We start from the raw sequence: 21857 nt of genomic DNA, 5'->3' as shown, positions 1-21857 counted from the left end.
AACTTCTCTTTATCTGGTCAAAAAAAGTGACTGCAAAATTCTGTTCAGGGAGGAACAATGCTGAGTCCCTTTCAAAAATAGACTTGAAGGCCAGAAATAATAATTCCCCCAATGTATCGTATTATTATCTGCAGACCAAGATTTAAAAAGTTTTTCAAAGCAACGAGCAAAGATAAATTACTGAATTTCCTTGATATAACATTTTACATTAATAGAAACAGAACCATAATTAAATCAAATGGTTAGATTCTCTTGGATATTTGTGCATAACCCCTATTGACTTAGGAACATAAAAATACTGTAACTCATTTGTTACTTTAAATCAAGGTTTTATAATAAGAAACCTTTGCAGGAGATACCATGGTAAGAAACCTTTATTAAAGTAATCTGTTTTAATCAAGGCATAATATATAATTAACAATAACTAATTTATTCAGCAACTTTTACCGTCTTTTTATGTTCACAGAATAGATGTAAGTAGAGTGATTTTTCACACTCAAACCACTGTCACTTTGTACTCCTCTGCATATGCTTGTTGTAGCCACTTCTTGTCTTATACTTAGATTGTAAATTCTTTGGGGCAGGGAGTCATTATAGGTATTCACAGTGCCTAGAACAGATGAGCCCAAATGCCTGATTGGGCTACCAAAATGCAGTTAATAATCATGCTTACTTGAAGTTTATCCATATCTTACAATATTTTTGCTATGTGGATTACTTGCAAATGACAAATCAAGTTTTAGTGCCTTATGGCTGTCTGCTTTGTTTCCTGATTAGGGGCCTGATCCAAAGCCTACGGGAGTGAAAAGAAAGGTTCCCATTGACTTCAGCAGGTTTTGGATCAGGCTCTAGGCACCTGATCCTGCAAAGTACTGAATACATCCAGGAGGTCTGAGTTCCCTCGGCTCACGTTTAATACATTCAGTAAATCTAAAATCAATCAAATGGTAATGGAAGGGGGTAAGAATGAGGCAAATTAATTGAAAGATCCAGCACAAGCAGCATCAGTGCCTGAGCATCCCCACCAATGTGCCTCTGTGATGACATCTAGACCACCTCTAAGAAGGAGAGAGCCGCACCAGCTGCATTTAAAACTCTCTCTGAAGGCTGTCCATAAGTACTTACAATGTTGCAATGTAGATGCATGTTCTCTAGCAACTGGATTGGCACCACCAACACATTTCATGTAGGTGACCAAATGGCTATCATTTTTGGTCTCTACTGACCTTGGCAAGATTAGAACACAAGATCTGACATGAACGGTGCTTTACTATCCAAATGTCACCACTCCACTTCCTGAACACCACACTGGTTTTCTATTTCATTTGATTCTGTAAGGAACCCTGCATCTGAGCTCATCATTGCTCAAAAGAGTTAAAAAAAAGTGTGTAGAAATACAAAATATGTATTGTATGCCCGAAAGTGTTCATCTTGCACAAACAAAGGGTAGGTCTACACTGTGCCTCCTACCACAGACAGATATGCGCTAGCTCTGCTCAAGCTAGTGCACTAAAAATAGTAGTGTAGCCAGGGTTAGCACAAGCTGCAGCCTGAGTACTCACTCGGGGCTTCTTAGTGTTCATAATTAGCACATACTCTATATTAGTTTAAATCCCACTAGCACTAGATAGACTGAACCTGGGATATTTGTTGTTTTTTATATACATAGACCACTTTGCTGATGAATTCTAGGTGGAAAAAAGTCTTTAGATATAGTAATAGCTATTTCTTTATACCATTTCCTGTCTGGCAATGAACAATGTTCCAAAAGAGCTTTCCCTTTCGGTGAGTGGGCACTATCACTTTACAGCATAGCGTGCCAAAGAATAACTTTAAAGGATACTGTATGCAATTCTAATGATCAGACAGGAATGTGAGGTTAGACAAAAAGGCGTTGGAATGAAATAATGAGTACAGAAAAGGCAACACTTAGAATGACCAAAAAATTAAGACACTAAAGGCTTGATCCAACAAAGTACTGCTGGGTGCCCATATTCTCACTGACTACAAGGGATATAGGGACTAAACCTCAAAACAATAAATTCTGCAATAAAAAAATCAGTCCTTTTTTTTACAAGTTCTGTATTTTAAAAAATGTTATATATACACAATACATAAAACAAACTTTGAGCCATCAAAGTTTGTAAGTGCCTGAACATACAAGTAGAGTAACTAGATAAGTGATGTCCTTCCTTTCATTTTCCCTAGCTTTTGTATGTTTTCACTCTTATACATATTGGTGTACTAAACTTAAAATCAACTACAATTTTGAATAAAGGGTACTAGTGTTGAAGATTCAAATTAACGTTGTGGTTTCACAATAAATGTGTTCAGAGACTTCCACCATAAATAGAGAAGATCAAACTTGATATTCCTAAAGTAAAAATACAAACTTGAGAAAAAAATAAAATCCTTTCAGGCATCCTATATACAAATCATAAAAAAATAAAAGGCATAAGGTCTAATTTCTAATAAACCCTTTGCAGGTTATCTGTAAAACATTTTAGAGTTTCAAAATCCATTGTGAGTCACACTGATCTGAAATGTTTCATCAAGTAGCTTTATAAAAAGAAGAGACCTTATTAGTACCACAATTTTTTATTTGTATAATGCCTTTCATCAGGAGATCTCAAAGCACTTGACAAATGTGAATCAATTAAGCCTCCCAAAGAGGTGGGTAAGTCTTGTAAACTACAGGATAAACATTGCAGCCTTCACCCAGTGTAACATTGCAATCTACTTTTGTAATTTATGATGTATTGAAATATATAACCAAATTCTGTAGAGATTCACTACTTTATGCTTTTCAGTCTTTCCTCCTGACCCAATAGGTTTTTTTAATTATCTTAATACTTAGCTGTATTTCTGATAAAGTAAAGGGAAATGTTCTACAGATTTGCAGAGACTGATTTTTATACCTATGGTTTCAGCATACCGTATTTTTTAAGTCTCTAATGCCAAAGAAAGCAAATGCTGAGAAACTGCACACTGTAACCAAAAATGCTTACCATGTCATTGATTAGTCTCTGATGTGATATATTACCAAAGGTAGACATTATAATTTGTATAAAATGTCATCTATAGAGAGCACATTTTCCTACAAATTAAGGCACCAGTCCTGTCAGTGCATCCACACAGACTTTGCTGTGCACACGCAAAGTCGTCATGGACTTCAGTGAGGTTCCTTGCAGGCATGAGACTCCACACACAATTCAGTTTGCAGGATCAGGGCATAAATAGGCAACATAAGACCCACTGGCAAAGTTTAGGGCCATAATCTTTCAGTGAACTCAATACATGCAGACCCCTGTGCCCAAGCAGAACCCCACTGAAATCCACAGTTGATCACTTGCACAGTGCTCAAGACAGGATCAGGACCTTATTCTAAGTTTTAGTGTAAGATCTAAAACAAATTACATATTGTCAAACAATTTCTATCACCATAGGGCTCCAGGAAAGTAGTGCAGGGAATATTTGATCATCCAAGAATTACATCTTCCACAGAGGTAACACCTAAAAGTATGACACACTACAGTACTGTGATTTGGCAGTTCATAGCACTTACTCAGACAGGAAACAGATACCTTACTATCTGCTTTGCTGCAGTCGATCACTTGCATTTTTGTTCAGAAGCTTCCTATTTAAATTTATAGCACATCATTTTTAAAAAAATATCTATCCTAAAGGAAAACCTGGGCTAGCAGTCTGAAAGTTCAGAAGATAAGGAACCCTTTTCAATATAAAGAGGCTAAGAAAGAATTTTCAAAGTGCAATTTTCCTATATTCTGGGAAACAATCAAGTGCCGCTTTCTTGATTTTTTCTGATGTTCATGTATTGATGCTGATAATATATTGGCAACATTAGCAATCAGTAGAATTAAATGCCAAAAGTTATTTTATTTCAGTGTATTTCTCTAATGAATCTAAAGTGCCATAATGATTATGCAAAAAATTGAAAGAGTTTTCTTTGATATCTTTGCTACGATGGATATGGCTAACGCTCACCTGGAGTAGCTTTAATACTGGTAATATGCATATGTACTTCTAAATATACCACATTGTTTCTGTCCTAAAAATATGCTTCCCTATTTACAGTATTGGATGGCCCAAATAAACCATCATTAATCACGCACTCAGTATACGGGCGACAAACAGGTTTTTTTTGCCCACGTAATTTGCAACAACTTTTAACGAGTAACTAACAGCTTTTATTTGCATGGAAGAAAATCAGCTTCAAGTAACTGTTTGCAAAGATTTTCAGGAACCTTCTTGTGCAATCCAGATCCTGCAAGAACACCAGGCACAGTTTGCTTCGCACATCAGGAAGAATGTTCCATTCTGTGTAAGATACAAAGTGATTCCTCCTAGACATGGCTTCACTTAAACACAGAAGTGACATTACATTTACAAGATAATGCAAAATTGGAAGTGACTGCCAGAACTTCAGCTGTTGTAAATTGGTATAGTCCATGAAACTATAGAAACTACAGTTTACAAGAGTTAAGGAACTAAACCTGAAAAGTGTGTGTGTTACATTACACAACAGGACTGTATGTTGCTTTGCTCAGTCTGGCTATTCTTGAAGAGTAACTTACCATATTAAAAGCAGCAGCAGTTTGAGGATTTCTTACCCAATTTCAGAGCTATATTAATTAGTGCATTTGTTCAATGTGTTATGGTGGGTTTTCTCCTTTAATACAAAATCTTAAATATGTTGATGTTGCCAGGAGTTATATGTTCATAACCAAGGTCAGAATTTGTCCTTTTCTGTATTATATTATGATTGCATTAGATTGTTACAGAATAAAGTATAATAAAAATGCTATTTTATCATCAATTTTGTATTGATTTGTATTAAAAAAAAAGACAATGAAAAGTACATAAATGGCTTACAGTTTGTATGTTCCTGAATACTGCATGCTTCATGGGTTTTCCGTGCCACTTTACAGCTCAGAAAAGCAAGACCAGACAATATAAAACCAAATAGTGCATAGATGTAACACATTAAATTGCGTGAAAATTTTCAACAAAACAAGAAATAGAATACATTTAGGTTAGAGCGTGGCAGGAAATGTATCCTTCTGCAACAAAATTAGGTAGCAGGCCAGAGACTGAATGCAAAAATGTAGAAGAGATTCTTCACTACCCACACATCATTCACTGTAAGAGATGTACGGCGCCAAGGATTTTAGGAGGGGTAAGCAGCCAAATTGAGCCCAGTAACCCAACATGCAAAGAGCTTTGTTTGCAAATTAGGAATTAATTTGCTGACAGGAAGCAAGTCCAGGACAACCCTTAAGATTCATATCAGAGGCCATTCAGATTCGATGTTATCAGCTGAAGATATGTTTGTCTGATACAGTGTGCATTTGTTCTAAGTTATGCAGGCAGTTAATATTAATTTAAACACAAGAAAACAATGAAAAATATCATTTGCAGAAAATAAACCAGTAAATCTGCCAGTTGACCAAACATTTGCAGTGGATGTAAGTCTGGAAAAATTCCAGCAGCTGTAAAGCATCTAGAATTCTTCTCTCTTGCTCTCTCTCACTCTCTCATTACCAAAGCATCTGGCTGGGAGATGTCACCCAACAAGTTGTTTATTTAGCTCCTGATCTTCAGATAACCGTCAGCATTTTAAATAGAGTTTTCAATTTCTCTCTTTTGCTAGCATTATCATCCGTTGCTAATGTAAATTTTAATATGGCTTTTATTCCTAACTTGGAGCCCTATCCTGAAAATACTTCATTTTACTTCTGTGAAAGGGTTTGCAGGACTGGAGCCTATAGCTTTTAACCCTGCCCCTTCCACATGTACCTCAGGGCCGAAATCAGGACAAGCAAGTTAGCTTTTGGTCCAGAGAAACCTGTACGTATTAAAAAAAAGGGGGGGGGGGCATTAAGTCTACAAGTAATACTATCATTTGAGCAAGAATTTACCAGTCAAAGGATGGTACAGAAAAGACATCTGCTAGGTTATGTTTTGAAAACCCAACACAGCTTGCTGGGTTGGCCTGGCTGTGGCCATCAAATAGGGCACTCTGGGTGCGTGTAAACTGAATATCATTTCTATGTGAGAGACTATTATCAGAACCTGTAATCGCATCTTGGTAACATAGCAATGAATGATTATTGGAAAGCAACATTTTACTTTTTATCGGTCCTGTCTAGAACATGACTACAGCTAAAACAAATTCTCTAATGTATTTTTGCTTATCAGATTTGTGTACAATAACAGTGGGTCAGATCTTTAGGGGGCATAAATTGGTGTAGCTCCATTGAAGTGAAGGAAACTATACTGATTTTCATTTACTTATTTATTTATTTTTAACAAGCTGAGGATCTGGTGCATCGTGACTAAAGGTATTTAAATAAATCTTTTGCTGTATTAGACTGTTCTTGTGAATGAAACCGCTGATCTCCACTTGGCTGCAACTCAAGCCCTCTTATTTTCTGACTGGGGAATATTTAACTGAGTGGAAGTTCTAGCACAAATCCAAATGAGAGCGTTCACGCTGGAGGTGCTCTAGTTGCCATTTTGCAAGCACTTCATAGAAGCAGAAGGAATGAGGTTTCTGCAGATAGCAAGAGGGGATGATGATGACCAGTAGCATCAAAGTGAGGGGTAGAGTGTAGGCGCCGCCACCACCAGCTGAGACAGAAGGCTATTATCACTTATGTTACTGTAGTGCCTAGTCATGGCTTAGGTGCTCTACAAACAGAACAAAAAGATAGTCCCTTTTCCCCAAGAGCTTATAGCCTCCCTAGTCTGAGGCACTTCATGCAAAGGAGTTCACCTGGTTGTCTGGAGTGTGGGCCAGGTAACGAGGAAGGGAATATTTACCTGGTACCTACTGTGTCTCTGGTATCACTTTTCAAGATGGCACCCAGAGCTTTATGCTGGGCTGCAGCCTACCAGGCCACCACCCCAACTACTCCAGCACCTGAGGGGAGAAGGCGAAAGGAAACTCACACTGACAGGCTGTTGTGGTGCTGTTAGAGGAGGAAGCCCAAAAACTCTACTCAGTTGCTCTGAAGTCTCAATGTACCAGTGCAACAAGAGCATTTGTTTAGAAGTCCCAATGTACCCAAACGGGCAAAATCCATACAATTGCATTCAAATCCAGATTACCTATGTGCTTTAAGTGCAACTGCAACTTCCCCAGCTACCACAACATACATGTGCACACACCTACCTCCCTTCAGAGGCAGCAACAAAGAAATATTCTCCCCCTTGACACCCATAACCTGACGGGAGTGTAGGACATGCACAATAGAAGGCAGGGCAAAGTGGGAAGAGGCGTGCTTCTCACAAGTGCCATCTTACAAAGTAATTCCACCCACCCAAATCCTCTCCCTCTCAATTCCCATGCTTGTGAGAAGTGCTGGGGTGTCTGACTAATAGCAACGCTTCTAACAAGGAAGGGTCGACATTAATCAGTGGATGCTGTGATTTACCCAAGCGTTTGGTCTAACCTCCCAGCCTCTGCCACAGCATCCAGCACCAAGTATGATGATCTATTCCAGCCCTATTGATTGCTAAGGTCTTGATTGCATTGAGTTGAATGAAGCTACTCAGGGTGGCAAGCACTCTATCTGGTAATCTGTGCATGCAGGATTTAGGCTGAGGTAAGGAATATAATTCACATTCTATAAAGCAGTCAGGCAGAGGGTGGAATCCTGGCCCCACTGAAGTCAACAGGAATTTTGCTATTGATTTCAGTGGATACAGGGGTCAACCCATGAAGTGTAAAGCAGCCAGAAGTACAGCATCAAGATAAGATAGGGAGTCTGGCTTTTAAAGATCTTTACTTCCTAACTAGATTTGAGAACATATCAATTTTAAAAACACACCCTTATGCATCTATGTGTCTCTCTTTCATATTATAGGTGTTGCTACCAACTTCAAGGTGTCTGCCTTGGCTGATTTTTATGATGATTTTTATTTTTTTTAAGTTCTAGCTAAAATGGTTCAGCTGTTTCTAACAACTGGGTTGTAGAGAAAAAAACCAAACCAACTTTATCCAGGTTCAAAAATTCTTACAGCCATATAATTGAGAGTCCCTAGTGCTCCACGCTTCAGAGCAGGGACCTGAAATTTAGCAAGGGGTTGCACTGTTATCAGGGGTGTGTTTTTTGCTGTCCCCATGAGTATCCACCCAAATTTGTCCAACTAATAAGCCCATGAAAATTTCTTCTACTGAGCATGTGAGAGTTGGCTGTTAGAGACTGGCAACATTATATCTCCAAAGATTCCATCCACACTAAGCATATGCAAATTGTTTGGAAAATAATACTGCTGGCTTCTAACCAAAATTTCACCTTAACTGAGCATGCTACATCCCCATTCAACTACCACATGCTAAGTGAGCTGAGCATCAGAGGCTAGGGACACCATCCCAGCCCATCCTGGCTAATAGCCATTGATGGACGTATCCTCCACAAACATATCTAGTACTTTTTTGAACTCTGTTATGGTCTTGGCCTTCACAACATCCTCTGGCAAGGAGTTGCACAGGTTGACTATGCGTTGTGTGAAGAAACACTTCCTTTTATTTGTTTTAAACCTGCTGCCTATTAATTTCATTTGGTGACCCCTAGTTCTTGTGTTATGAGAAGTAGTAAACAAGACTTCCTTATCTACTTTCTCTACACTATTCATGATTTTATAGACCTCTATCATATCCCCCTTAGTCATCTCTTTTCCAAGCTGAAAAGTCCCAGTCTTATTAATCTCTCCTCATATGGCAGCCATTCCATGCCCGTAATCAGTTTTGTTGCCCTTTTCTGAACCTTTTCAAAGTCCAATATATCTTTTTTGAGATGGGGCGACCACATCTGCACGCAGTATTCCAGATATGGGCATACTATGGATTTATATAGAGGCAATATGATATTTTCAGTCTTATTATCTGTCCCTTTCTTAATGATTCCCAACATTCTGTTTGCTTTTTTGACTGCTGCTGCACATTGAGTGGATGAATTCAGAGAACTATCCACAATGACTTCAAGATCTCTTTCTGGAGTGGTAAAAGCTAATTTGGACACCATCATTTTATATGTATGGTGACCCCCACTTCATTTGTTACAGAAGTTGAAAAGTGTCTAGTGAATAAGGCAGGATATTTCAGAAAGAGAAAGGATAGTCTTGAGTTTAAGGCCCCCTGAATGTCACCCTGGCTAATTGTAGTTTATACCTGTCACTACCACAGAGTTTCTATGTAATGTTGGGCAGGTCACTTAATCCAAACTTTCCACAGCTGGATACTAGTTATATTCTTGTTTTGGGTGCCCAACTTGAGACAACTGGGGTCTGTTTTCCAGAAATGCAGAGTCCCTGGAACCCAGGTCAGTTGGAGCTGTGCACTGAATATGTAGAGTGCTATAAAAGTGTTAAATACCCTGAACAAAATAAACTGTAGGTTGCTCAAGTTGGTGGATACTTAATTTAGGACTTGTATTGGCCTGCTATACAGGGATGCATTTCATCAATAAAGTGGATATTTTTGCTTGATATCCTTATAAATTCAACTTCATTATTGTAAAAGGGTAAAGCACTGAGTCTATCTACAGTCCCTTAATTTGTCATTATTTACAGCTTTCTAATGAAACACCAGTGCAACAAATTTTCCACAGTTGCTTTACAAAAGTTCTGGTTTGCATTTTTCAAATATGCTATTCAGCTGAAAGTTAAATGTTAGCTAGACTTGGTTAATGATCACTGGTCATATGAGTACCCACATTAAGACAAAAGCAATGTACAGGAAAGGTATACAGCAGAGGAAAACATGCTGGCATTCTTTGTACAGGATAAATGCTAATTTTAATAAGCCAGTGCTTAGGGGGAAGGTAGAAATGGAAGACGGATGACAGAGTAATAGTTCCCTTGCTATTGTGGATTTCAGGGGCAACAAGCAATCAGATGAGAGGAAGTCAGACTGAGACCTGTCGATGGAAAAGGAAGAAAAAAAATCACAATTGCTGCAAAATTATGATTTTCTGCTGAAGAGCAGCTGCCTCTGAGGGAATTATAACCACAGGGGACAGAACAGCCAGAAAATTCACATGTGAATGTCAGTGAAATAGCAGCCATCTACTAGGAGTAAGAGTAAAACATGTGGAGATCAGATCTGGAGTCCAGGTGTAGCTGCAAAAATGCCAAAGGAAGTCATAAATTGTGACCCGGAGGGGCAGAAAGAAAGACCACATCATAAAGCACCAGATTCTGCTACCCTTACTCAAACTGAATTGCTTTTCATTGATTTCAGTGGAACTAGTTGCAGAGTCAGGCACTACTCCAGGTGGCAGAATCTGGTCCATAGCTGCTAAGCAATGATGGGTTTACATGCATTATATTGGGACCAATTTATTTTCACTGCTACTGAAATGCTTGATAGTAATCACAAGACCAAACCCTTCAAAACACTGAACACTTCCTGCAAGGTGACTTAATACAAGCAACATTCTGATCTTATTGCACTGCATGTACTGTAGTCACACCAAAAGGAGCAAACATGAGCTTTATGTCTGGTCCAAGGGGTTGTTTGAATCCATCCTTTTCTAATCTCAGTCATAGCAGCCCACAAGTCAGTGTTTAGTTGAAATTGGCTCCTGTTGTTATCTTCTGGTCTTTGATGGCTGAAAGGTAAGGGTGTACAGAGGAGCAAGAGGAAAGGGCCATCATAAAACACACGCCATACCAGGCTGTTTTAATCATCTCTTTTTCGTGTTTTCTGACAAAACAGGTTTGTTTTAATGAAACACTCAGGAAATGTTTTCCAATGCAGGCAGATAATTCTGGTAGCCGAGAAGATGAAGAATAGCCCATCATTAAGATAAAAAGCTTTTTCTTTTTCATCCTTTTGCTAATCCAAAGATAGTGTGCCCCAGAGGGGCCTCCACTCCTGATTCTCTGACGAAAGCCGAGCAGCGTTCTGAGCCACACGATGAGATAAAGCTACAGTTATGAACAACAGGCCAGAAGCTCTGGCATGTTTCCCTCCCACAAACCTTCCTTAAAGGTCAAGCAAACTACTTAGGCCTCCTGTTACAGGGATGAAAGAAGAACAGTTTAAAAAAAAAAGCCGGGGGGGGAGGTGCTCTCCTTGGTTATAGTAGGCACAAAACAAAAAGACAACCTGTGTGCCAGAGTTGGCTGCTGGAATGCTTTATGACCTTTTGACTTCAAAGATGAGCAGTCTAGGAAAGGAAAGTCGTTTCCAGATTGCCTCAGATAACTGTGTCTAATAACAGAACATTTAGGCTGTATCTAGTCGTGAATTAATTTCACACACACACCTTAGCCAGCAATGCTGCAAGTTCATAAAGAGAGATCAGCATACCCATTAATGCACCAGTCTGGTACTCTGTACAGTACGCTGTTCTTAGGAGATCAGTTTTTATTTGTAGAGTTGTCCAGCAAAAATGTCCAGATCTAGTTTCTGCAGGCATCATTGCTGGGAAATGAGGAATGCCAGTCTCTGAACTTTTAAACCATCCAAAAAAAAAAAAAAAAAAAAGCTGAATGCTCAAGTTCTGAAACAGAGCTAGTGTTTGTGCTATCCTCCCAGCTACAGCATCGTGGAATATCAGGGTTGGAAGGGACCTCAGGAGGTCATCTAGTCCAATCCCCTGCTCAAAGCAGGACCAATCCCCAATTTTTGCCCCAGATCCCAAATGGCCCCTTCAAGGATTGAACTTACCACCCAGGGTTTAGCAGGCCAATGCTCAAACCACTGAGCTATCCGTCCCCCCCCCATTTCTAGTAATTTCCAGCACAAAGAATGGAAATTGCTACTTTAAAAATTCAGAGGGCATCATTTTTAAAAATTGAATTAAGCTGATATGGAGAGAAACCCAGACCTCCAGATCTGCTGCTAATGCAATATACTGGACTTTACATATTCCCTTATTCCAAAAGAGTGAAACTTAGTACATAAAGACAGGTTTCAGAGTAGCAGCCGTGTTAGTCTGTATTCGCAAAAAGAAAAGGAGGACTTGTGGCACCTTAGAGACTAACCAATTTATTTGAGCATAAGCTTTCGTGAGCTACAGCTCACAAAAGCTTATGCTCAAATAAATTGCATAGTCTCTAAGGTGCCACAAGTCCTCCTTTTCTTAGTACATAAATTAACTCTAGTGTCAATGGCAGTGCTCAGCTCTTATTATAATCAGCCTTTTAGCCTCCAGTTGTGCAAGCTGATCCATACTGGCAGAGGACCCCCGGTTGTACAGAACCCTACTGAAGTCATGGGAGCTCCATACAGGCAGAGGGGAACACCTACACAGATTGACTTGCAGCCTGGGGTTGTATACGTTTTCTCTGTTTGGGTACTACCTTACTCTGGGTTGTGTAGTACTGAGCGTATGGATGTTACCCTGTACTTATACAGAGGCTAAAGACTGACTGGATCTACCCTTCAGATTGAGGCACATTGGCAGCATGGTATGGGCAAGCTTGCCTTCTCTTTGCCCATGCTGTACCAGTCCTACATGAAGAGATTAAGACTTTTGATACATGATCTTGTTGTAAACAAACTAGTGAAATGGTCTGAAATAAAGAGGATGAAATTCAATAAGGACAAATGGGAAGTACTATACTTAGGCACGAATAATCAATTGCACAAAAACAAAATGGGAAAAGACTGCCAAGGAACGAGTACTGCAGAAAAGGATCTGGGAGTTATAGTGGATCACAAGCTAAATGAGTTAATAATGTAATACCACTGTAAAAAAAAAAAAAAAGAGCAAGACATCGTTCTTGGATGTGATAGCAGGAGTTTTGTAAGCAAGACAGGAGAAGTAATTATTCTACTCTACTCCGCACTGACAAGACCCCCACTGGAGTATTGTGTCCAATTCCAATTTCATTTCAAGAAAGATGTGGACAAGTTGGAGAGAGTCCAGAAGAGAACCACAAAAATTATTAATGTCCTAAAAAACATGACCTACAAGGAAAGATTGAAAAAATTGTGTTTGTTTAGTCTGGAGAAGAAAAGACTGAGGGGGGGCATGATAAATCTTCAAATACATTAAAAGGTTGTTATAACGAGGACAGCGATAATTGTTCTCCTTAACCACTGAGGATGTGACAAGAAGCAATGGGCTTAAATTGCAGCAAGAGATATTTACCTTACACATTAGGAAAAGCTTCCTAATGGCAATGGTCTAGATCACAGGTTCCCAAACTTGGCCCGGCCCGCGCCGCTTTCCACAGCTCCCATTGGCCGGGAACGGTGAATTGCGGCCACCGCGAACTGCGAGCAGCCATACCTGTGGATGCTCAGGTAAACAAAGTGTCTCACGGCCCACCGGGGCTTACCACGAACAAACCACGAACCAAGTTTGGGAACCCCTGGTCTAGATAATATTTATACCTGCTTCAGTGCAGGGCACTGGACTAGATGACCTACCAAGGTCCCTTCCAGTCCTACATTTCTATAATTCTTTGCAATTTAGCCACCACCTTTCATAAATATCAAAGTAACTTTAGAACATAACTAAACTTGTGTTTTTATCACAAGCCCTGTAAAAGGGACAGTGCTTTGTTGTGCTGTTCTTAGCACAGCCTGGGATGCAGATTATGAATCAGTCACAGTCACCTCTTGGTTTCCCTCCCTGCTCTAGGGAAAATTGTATCTTGATGCTCTTTTTCCTGAGCCTGAAGGAGTGCTTGGCACATCCTTTGGCTTTAATGAGGTCTGTGATTGTCTTTGGATACAAGACCCACCTGATGGCAGCCATTAGCACCTTTCCGCTTAACCAAACACACACCTGTTTTGAAACTCCATTGTAATCAATACTGTTAAATGAATACATTTGGACAGTAGCCACTCTTTTATGTAGCTTTTAAAATAAACATTTTTACTGGCTCTGAAAATGTAAACAATTCCCTCCCCCAATCTTTATTTTAATTTTAAAATTTTGGAATCAAGATTTGTAGTGTTTATATCAATAATGACTCCTGCTGTTTTATTTTTCTGCCAGCTTTTCTAAGTCTCAGTGTGTGCTCAAGTTCCTTGAACTTTGTCTAGACGATACAAAGGCCTTTTCCACGAAATGTTTAGTTATTTGACGTTTCTTTCCGCCCAACCCCATCTCACCCGCCTGACCCTATTAGAGCTCTTATTTTCCAATATTCTTGTTTTGAATGAGTTACAAGCCTCACAAAAGCACATTATCTCACAAGTGAAATTTATTGGGGAAAAGTGGTAGCTGCCCCATAGTTAAAGTTGCTGCTGAGCTCTTAAATACATAACACACAGACACATGTTAACAGTCCGTGTTGGGGTGGGGGGTTGAAACAAACAGGTGCCACAAAGTTAGTCTGTTTGCACTCTGTTGCAGGATTGGGTATCAAAGCTCTATTTTTCTTCAACAAGCTTCATGAGGTCACACGCTGCACCTTTGACTTCAGTGGGACTCCTTATGGACTTGGGGATTCATCTGCATGGATCAAGGGTTTCATGTCGAAAGAGAAAAAAAGATGTGAATTTATACAATAGCTCCTGACTGTAGTGATCCAGGTGTACTAATCCAACTCACTAAGGTAGATATTTTTTAGTATAACCAATAATGCAATATGCTCTTTTCAGAAGGAAATACTTTAAAAGGTCTATATCCTGCCACCAGCACAGGCCCAGCTCTCCCCATTGAAATCAATGGAGAGGTCTGTGTAAAATACTAATGGCAGGATATGGATAATCGCTGATCTTTCTCTGGTCGGCAGTGGGAGTTGAAATATGTCGGTTTTTTCATATTTAGAAGTTACTTGTTCTGAACTCATTATTTACCTGCATTTATTAAGGGCACCTGAAAAGGCTTATTTCCTTCAAAACCTCAGAGGGAAAAGGATCCATGCCAAATCTACCCACCCATAATTATAGATTTTTACATTAGGACTGTGCAAAAACAAAATCTGCCTTAATACTGAAGTTGAATACAAATTCTACCTTCTTGCCAGTTTTGGAATTCTGCAAAAAAGAGATTCATTTTTTGCCAACTGCAGTTGAAAGAAGTTTACAATACATCAAAATTACTTGTTGATTAACCAAACCAAAAGCTACAGTGAAAAACATCAAAATTAGCTCATGGCTTTATTTATTCTGAGCCTGAACTGGAAATACTCAGAAAGAACACAGGCAAAAAGAGTTTAAAGAATTAGGAAAGCTCTTATTGGATACATTTCTCTAAAGATATTTCCCTCTCATGCTAGACCTGCTATATATTTATTGATTTTATGATACACCCAAGCAATGAAAGCATGGAAACAGGGCAGAGAGAAAGCATCATCTAAATTTTACAAAAATAATCAAATTCCATTTAAAGGCAGTGTAAATCTAGTAGATTACACATGGGAAAAGAAGAATTCCTGAACCCCAATCTCAGCTGTATAACATTGATTTACTGTGTGGCTTCCGGCAAACCATGTAATCTCAGAGTTTCCAATCTAGGATTTTATCCACATTTCAGAATATTTCATGGTTTCTTTTAAAGCCCAACCCCTGAAGTAACAGGAATACATGCGAATCTCATTTTACGTCAAATAAATTTCTAGACTTCAGAGCTGCCGAGGAACCTTGCAAATGTTGGATGAAAGTGACCAAAAGGCTCAAAAACCAGAAGGCAAATAAAAATCACCTGCCATTTTTTTAACATTGTGATTTGATTTGATTTGGGGGGGATGGAAGGGAAGTAAGCTGACTCATTTTTGAACAGTTGGGGTTGGCTATAATCTAGCCAACTGTAATCTATGTTACTTCATTCCTTCCATCTTCTCTCCCCCACATCTGTACAAAAAGAGGGATAATATTTATGGAAGGTGGTTTGCTAAGAGGATATATTAGGCGAATAGTTGGAGCTCGAGTAAAGGGAAGAGGAAGTAAGGGGACGTCTCTTCTAGTCAAGCAAAAAAGCAGTTCTCCCAATTCTGGCTTACCCCCTCTTTGCATAGCAAGTAGTTCATATTAACACTAGTCTGAGTTACACTGGAGGAAAAGTATACTCACTACTTTCTAAGTTTGGATGTGCTGCCTAATAGCTGTCTTGATTTCAGTGGACATTTAAATTTGGGCACAAGGGGAACCACACCACTAGTTACAAATACAGTGGAATCCACTTTAAATTAACACGTACATAAATTTATCTATTAAAAACTCTTTTTAATACTAAATCAAACCCACAAAACACCAAGGTATCAAAAATAGTTGTAAAAAGAATAAACCAACTAAAAGAAAACACTTCCTACTCCATGCGTGCTACATGTCCACAGGAAAAGACTTACAATAATAAGCCTTTTGTATACGCAAACCAAACATAATTCATACACAGAAACCCTCTTAAATACCTCCTAGTGTTGAAAAAAGTATCGCCCCTCAGTTCACCAACATCAGCAGGTTTACTGTATTATTTTTTAGCCATTTCTCGATACCATTTGTAAGGAAACACCTCAAGCCGCCTTATAAAGCAAATAAGGAGAGCAGCGTGCTGGAAGAATGTGTGTGTGTGGCTGGGGGGGCGGGAGGGGAATATCTCGATAGCAAACTGTACTGTATTTATTAAATTACATCATGTTTCTAGAAGAAAGCATACAGGAACCATTGAGAAGGAGAGTGGGGAAAAGGTGTTTATAGGGCAAGATGATAGGGCTTCTGCTTCATATTTGGGTCCCAATATCAAATACATATAATGATAAACCTCTTCAAATACTACATTCTTACATTTGGGGATTTTCCAAAAGCACTCTGCATTGGCCTAACTCTACTCTTATTGAAGTCAACAGTAAAATTCTTATTTATTTTAACAAGAACAGGTAGGCCAACGCTGAGCTTTTGGCAATCCCATACACAGTTGTTTTCCCACGCTACACGTGAAAATGTATTTCCCATCTCCAAAAATGTGGACTTAGTATAGGAATCATTTTGACTCCAAATACAAGGCAGTTTAAAACATTAAGAAATTTAATATCAATCTGAATTCTATTTGTTTGGTCCCCTAGATACAATTATACGGGCAAAGTTACATAGGGGATGAAGAAACAATTGTTACATAATTGACTGGACTTCCTCTAAAGAGGATGGAGATGCTAACATCTTCAAGTCGTGAAACTTCATCTGTTTTCTGGAGTAGTAAGCAGAACACTGGAACAGATTCTAAAAGAGATTAGATGTATTTAGACCAAGACATGGACTAAGTAGCTTGCATCTGCTAGTTTTAAAGGAACCAAATAAAGGGAATTAGAACCTAATTCAAAGCCCATTGAAGTTAATGGCATGGCTCACAATGACTTCAATGGGCTTTGGATCAGGCCTTTGTAAACAGGCTTTGATTAAAGAAGGTATTTAAACAAGTGCTTAAATTTAAACATGTTAGTACTCCCACAGACTTCAGTGTGAGCAGAGTTAGGTGAAAATCCCACCCTTTAATAATATGGTAAAGTCACCTAGATTCTGGTGAGGTTGCTGGACTTAAAGTTATTAAAGCCTTTACAGCAAAGGCATATCATGTTTGCTTTTCAAAAAGCTTTTGGCTAAGTTCCATTAACAGAGATTAGATAACAAAGAATCATGGAATTGGGGGTGAAATAGTTTGTTGTTGCTAAATTTATTCAGCAAAAGGTAAATATATCCCAATAGGAAACTACTTTATAAAAATTGCTAGTGAGTGAAGTATCCAAGGGTCAATTTCATAATATGTTTGCTAATTGCATCTATTAAAATAGAAAAGCTTGCTTGTGTGACATTAGTATTTACAAATATAAACATTCAGAAGTTAGGAAATAAAAGAGGTTAAATTTCACATGGTGTAAATTAAACTGTGTTACACATTGTATGTCTCGTGGTCCATCCAACAGCATACTATGAGACTATACAATGGGACAGCTCATATTTAGAGAGAAAACAGGACTAGAAGATACACATTAGGTGCAACATAGCTCCGTTAATATTACGATAGGCACTAACTGTGTTCTTACACTTACTAAAACTATTGCACATAGTTTAAACTATTTTCAGATTTTCCCGTTTTGAGAGGGAAGAGTAATCAGAAATTGCAAGATTGAGGCCCAAAATGATAAACGGGCATTAGTACTGAGGTAGACAGCCATCAGGTTGCCTCCTGACAATAACCTCACAAGCCCTGATATAAGGGGTGCCTGGACAGCTGTGGAGGTTCTGGGCAGGATGCAGCCCATAGACACTTAGAGACAGGCCACAATAACTTTAGACAAGCCTCCAGGACTGTCTGTTACATTGGAGGAGGGGCTGCAAAGATGATTTAAAGCCACCAATACCCACCGTACTCTGGAGCAACACAGACTCTCACCCCCAGTGTTTGGAGACTCCAGGGTACCATGCATGCACTGTAGCTTTAACCAGGGAATACAAGTCTGAACATGACAGTCAGTTTTGATTACTACTACTACTACAAGACACTTGACCCCTGCTTTGTGAAATGGTTGTTTTATGTAAGCCTGAGCCATGTTCATGTGACTGGAGCCAGGAAATAATTACCAGTCTATCAGACACTCCGATGTGTTTCTTTTATTACAGATGATGATTTGTTAATTCCACAGGCTGCAGTGCTAAGGTTCACATATAGTGCACAGGCAACCCTGGGAAATGTATCTTTTTGGACTTAGCAGTTTGACTGGGGTGGGGACTTTGGGGAAGGGGGTGGAATTGGGGCAGGGCGAGGGCAGTGCAGGGGCGGGGCCATGGGAGGAGGTGCAGATCAAGCACCCACAGGGCAGAGGGGAAGTTGGCGCCTATGGAAGAATCCCATTCAAAGGGTCACTGGACTGCAAGAAAAAGGCATTGGCCCCTTTAGGCCTTGGGGAGAGATCCATCCTGACCAAGGAAAGGGACAGTCATCATCTTGATGGCAGACTGTGAATGAGGAAAGCCATCTTAAACAAAGCCTTGAACCAAAACTTGCTAGATTAAGTTTTAGACTTTTAGATGCATGTTTTCACTTTTATTTGCTTGTAGCTATTTCTAACTTTCTCACTTATACTTGAATTCACTTAAAATCCTATCTTCTTTTGTTAATAAACTTGTAGCTTTTTAATCTAAACCAATCCAGCACAGTGTTTAAACTGAACTGTTTGCCAACTCCTGTTAAAGTAGCAAACTGTTGAATATTGCCTCTTTACAGGAGCAACAAACCTTGAACTGCCCAGGAGAGGGCTGGACAGTGCAGGATACACTTTTGGGGGGGACTCAGGACTGGCAGTGTGTTGGGATCACCTTTCAAGTAGTAACCAAGGCTGATGGAAGCCAGAGAGTGGCTGTGTGTTGCTGACAGGCTGACAGGGTCAGAGCTGCTGGACCAGTGCTGAAACTGTACACAGACAGTCAGGGTGTGACCTGCATGCCGGTAGGCTGCTTTGAGTGGCCTAGCTTGAGAGCTGCAACCGCGAAGCATTGTAAGGAACCCGAGGTTACAGGGCAGACCGTGACACAAGCCCTCTCTGGTCTGGACTGCACACCGAAAGAGACACTTGGTTACAGTGGGTAGTCCTAAATGACAAACAAGTCATTTCCAATATGCAATTGTGGTGTATACATCTGCTCACTTTGCTACACATAAGAGTTTTTCTCTCATATGGAAAAAGCTCTCATTCGTTCAGGAAGAGACTTAACTAATCGGCAATGAAAGGCTTCAGTTAATAGGGTTTGTTTGTTTCTAATGGTAGAAGGGAAGTAATCAGACGACTGGTTCTAGCAACACAGGAAGTATTTATGATTGTGTGATCGGAGGTACTCACCTCTCACGAGCGCCCCGTCTCAGTGCATGTGCCTGAACACTCTCTCTCTCTCCGTCTGTGGTGGGTCTTTGCTGGCTTAGCCCTCCAGCTGAGTCACACTGCATGTGAAATAAAAGCCAGACCCGGGCTCCTCTCAAAGCCCTCAGTAAAGTGTCTTGATCTGCAGCCCTATCTCTGGGCTCGCTCCTTGATCAGTCCAGCAGGGCCTATCACAGTACCTTGGTTTGAGTTGTCTCAGCCCCTTCTGGGCTAGCTCAAATTGTCCCTGCTCTTCAAACAGTCCTGCCCCTAGTGCGGGACATGTCCCCCAGGACTCCCTCCCAAGAGACTCTTAGCCTCTCTGGACCTTTCTGGCCCCAGCTCTTCAGCTAGGCCACTAAAAGAGTTCAGTTCCCCTTCTGGGATGTATCAAAGTCCAGGCCACTTTCCCAGTGGCAGGGGGGGAAGGAACCCAGGCCCTGCCTCTACTCCAGGTCCCAGCCCAGGGACCACAGTTGCCAACTGTCACATGGTAAATAAGCACCCCGACTTTCATAATAAGCCAAAAATGGAGCTAATCCCATTTCAAAACAAGGCCAAATCAAGCCAATCCCTAAAAATCCCAACACTCTATGTGACTAGATCGCTCTGGCATGCAGTCTGGGACTGTGGTGGGCCCACTCTTCAACCCTGACTCTCTCCCCTGCTTGTCCCCCCTTGGCTCACCCTCTCTAGACAGGCAGCAATAGGCACGTACAAACCCCGTCTCCTGGACATGTGTCCTGCAGTCTCCAGCCCCTTATCCAGTGAATACTCACAGAATCACTGGCCTTCTGTTCCCAAAAGAACAGCTTCTAAGATTCAGCTTAGGACCAGCACTTTGCTTAGGACCGTGACACTTAGGTACGTTTATAGTGAAAACAAGAATAAGTTTATTATCAAAGACTGGTGATTCAAGTAAGAATATTGGAAACAAATGGTTACTTGTAAAAACAAAGGCATAACTTGCTTTCTAGAGACTAAATTTAGCTAACAAGTTACTCTCTTGATTTTAATCTCACCCAAAGTGCTCTTCAGCGTTTTCAATCAAGCCTGACTGAGACTTCTTTTACTTCTTGAGTGAAGGGTGCCTGGGTGTCTTCTCTGTCCCTCACAAAAAATACTCAAGCAAATTTTTGATCTGTACCACCAGATAAAGCACACTCCCCACTGCTGTTTTTGTCTTCCTGTTAGTTTTTCTGAAGTCCCCACAACACTTCATTTGCATTCAGTTCAGACTGGTGATGGGTAGGGTGACCAGATGTCCCAGTATTATAGGGACAGTCCCGATATTCAGGGCTTTGTCTTAAATAGGTGCCTATTACCCCCCACCCCATCCCAATTTTTCACACTTGCCATTTGGTCACCCTAGTGATGGAAGGCCCGAAATACTCAATTTACATGTAAACAGGTAGATGGATAAACATCTCATCTGACAGGAAACTTGTTTTTCACCTTTGCTGCTGACCAGCTCCCCAGACACAGACTTTAAGAACATATTCAGTATACATACACATACGTCCTTTTACAACAGCTGTATATATATTGCACAACCACCAGTGTGACACTGGCTTTCATTTGAGACCTCACATGACATACCTGGGTGAACCAGAATGCATATATCAGACCCAAGAGAGCCCTGTAACCCTCTGTACCCCCTTGCTAGTTGGGATTAAGAGGTTCTTGGGTCACAGCAGATCATAGCAAAATATACTTTTTGCTCTTAAAATAACTATTCTATAATATTGTCCTCTCCCATTACTTCACTGAGCTATTCCAAAATTTATCATATTAAAGACTAAGGCCACCCTAACTCCTTTATACAGCCTTCTATGTCCACACTCTTATGGGTTATAACAAAGAACTCTCATCCTAATCACCTCTGGCTGGGGTCTGAGATTTACAGACCTAAAACTCGATTGACAAAGTTTGCACAACCACTTTGGTTTATTCACTATAGACATGGGACTAAACCAACACTTATTATACAAACTCAATTATCCAAGCGTTACTTTGATGCTTTGGATAAACTAAAGTTCAGATCCAACCCATCCCAAGTTTGGTTTTTCAACTGA

This window comes from Chelonia mydas, chromosome 1 (assembly GCF_015237465.2).
Source record: "Chelonia mydas isolate rCheMyd1 chromosome 1, rCheMyd1.pri.v2, whole genome shotgun sequence".
In the NCBI taxonomy this organism is placed as follows: domain Eukaryota; kingdom Metazoa; phylum Chordata; order Testudines; family Cheloniidae; genus Chelonia; species Chelonia mydas.
The sequence above is the reverse complement of the archived record's forward strand: the minus strand, read 5'-3'. Positions refer to the sequence as shown.